Genomic DNA, 2,537 nt, shown 5'->3' with positions numbered 1-2,537 from the left:
AAAAGAGATTCCTTGAAAAATAAATCTCAACCCTACAAGAGACAATCTAAAGACAAAAACAAACAAAAAAGAAATAAACACAAAACATTCATAGCCTTATGAATTTCTTGCAGATATTGCAGTAAAATAATTGACGAAAAGGTAGCCATTGCCACGGGGAGAAGGAATGAGATTGGAATCCTGCAGTGTCAGACCAATCGTGAGCAAACTTTCTATTTTCTTCTCTTCGTCACCCCCCCCACACACACACACACCACCGCCTATGCGCGCACACGCACACACACACACACACACATACTACACAAAGGGGAGAAGGACAAAGCTGTTGGCGACGATTACAATCAGCTGTTGTGACAATCTAAAGCATTTTGGTTCTATTTTCCAACCTCTATCCACCGTTGTTTCTTGCTCAGTATCCAGCACCACCGTACCGTTTTCAATAGGAAGGAGTTATAGTTGGCTACAGCCTGTCTCACTGAGGCGGGGGAAGGAGAACGATAGCACACAACCTACACCAGAATCGACAGATTAACAAAGAAGCTGCTTCAATAATACATTTTAAAAACTAAACAAAATCTTTGAGCTAATGGAGTAGACTATAGGAATGGAATTGGGGGTGGGGTATGGAGAGTGAGAGAGGGGGGGAGGAGATGGAGAAGAAGAAGCAAAAGAGAAAGAGGGACAGATAGACAGACAGACAGACAAGCAGAGACAGAGAAGCAGAGACAGAGAGAGAGAGAGGAGTAGACAGCACACAGGACTTTTATTCAAATGAATTGTTCACACAAGTTCTCCGCCACGCTCAGGAAACCGCCAGCAGAGACTCCAGTATTATGTCATAATATTTTTTATGTGATGCTGTCCTCCAGTCTTTCTCAACCTCTGTTGTTAGTCCTCGCATGTTCCATCATTGCACATCCTTTGTTAAATTGTTATTTTGTGGGGGGGGGGGGGTTGTTGGCCAAATGATTTATAAATATATGGAACCCCAATGCCATCTCATCTTTGAATACTTCATTGGAGTTTAGAATTTGACCTTTTTACAATTTCAAAAAACATTCTTAGTCCATTTGGGAATCAAATCTGAACCCTCTGCAAGTGAGGATAAGCCAAATTTTCAAAACACCGGCAGAGCAGTAACATCCTAAGCATTTAATTCTTAGAAAACGCTTGTATTAATGGTCAATAAAGTGCTGCAAAAAAGTTGACAAAGAGAAATAAAAAATGTTAAGAACCAGAACCCTTTCCTGTTTACATTCTTCAGTATCAACGGCCTCCAATGTGTTCAACTTCAAGAGATTAATCAGCCTCCTAGTATTGTAATTCTTTTGAGCTTCTTGTAAATGAGAATAATTCTGACTTCTGTGATGCCGGCTTCGACACAATTGCCTTACTAGAAATAAAAACGAACCTTCAGTTTAATGCTTGTCATCTATTTTTATCATAGTCAAGCTTACCATTGAAGAAATCCCCAAAGAAAAAAAGTGGCGTTTTTTTGGTGTTTTTTTTTTGGGGGGGGGGGGGTTGCTGCTTTGGCTGAGTTGAATGCTAGCACTGAATTTCTTTGACCTCCGAGGTTAAACACAGGCTCTTGCATAATTTCTTTGTCCGGTTTCACCCATTTCAGCGCACTTGAACAGGATAGGATAACAGTGGACAAACAGTATTGGAAGAAAAAATTCCAGTACAATTGGATGAGAATTTTAAATTTTATTAACAATCTCAAATACAAAATTTCATATCATACATCACATCAAGTAACACATCCACACTCTACGACTCATAGTTACACTTTCCCCACATTCACTGCTATCAACGTTCATAGCAAATACTCAGCAAGCAATCATTCAACATTCAACAATAGTCGAAATATATCTAGCATCAAGCTTAATACATTCATAAAAACTCCAGGCCAGATTTTAAATAGGGATTTATTCACCCTCCCCCCCCAAAAAAAAAACCAACCAAAAAAAACGTAGTGGCTATGTGTATGGCTTCCGTACGCATAGCATCGAGGCTATGTGTATGGCCCTCCACTTCCCATAATAAGCTAGACTTTGTAGGCGGCACATAAACTATCAAACCGGACACTACAAGTGGACAAACTTAAACCCTGGAAGCGGCAGGCCCTTGAATATATATATAAAAAGCGTGAGCCGGGTACCCGGGAAGCGCGCAGGCCCTATATTTGGGGATGACCTACTTCGACTGGGAAGCACGCAGTTATAAAGGGCATAGACGCTGACTTTTTTCAAAGGAAAATTTCAGCATTCCTTACATGGAAAATGACGTAAATTACAGGTCAAAGTTATAAATAGTGATCAGTGACTTTGCAAGTTTTCTTGACCTCGTAGAGCGTCTCTTGGCCAAAGATCGTAGGCCTACATAACAAAATAGTTCACTCAGCCAAAAAGGTGTCCGCAGAAGTCTGCACATTGGTTCAGATGATGCTGCAATCTTTGTTTTGAAGCTCTCTTTCGTTTCACCAGAAGAAGAATAGGAATAGCACAGTTTGTTAGTTTCACTTTTATTATATA

This window comes from Aplysia californica, unplaced genomic scaffold, assembly GCF_000002075.1.
Source record: "Aplysia californica isolate F4 #8 unplaced genomic scaffold, AplCal3.0 scaffold00455, whole genome shotgun sequence".
NCBI lineage: Eukaryota > Metazoa > Mollusca > Gastropoda > Aplysiida > Aplysiidae > Aplysia > Aplysia californica.
This window is presented reverse-complemented; position numbering follows the sequence as displayed.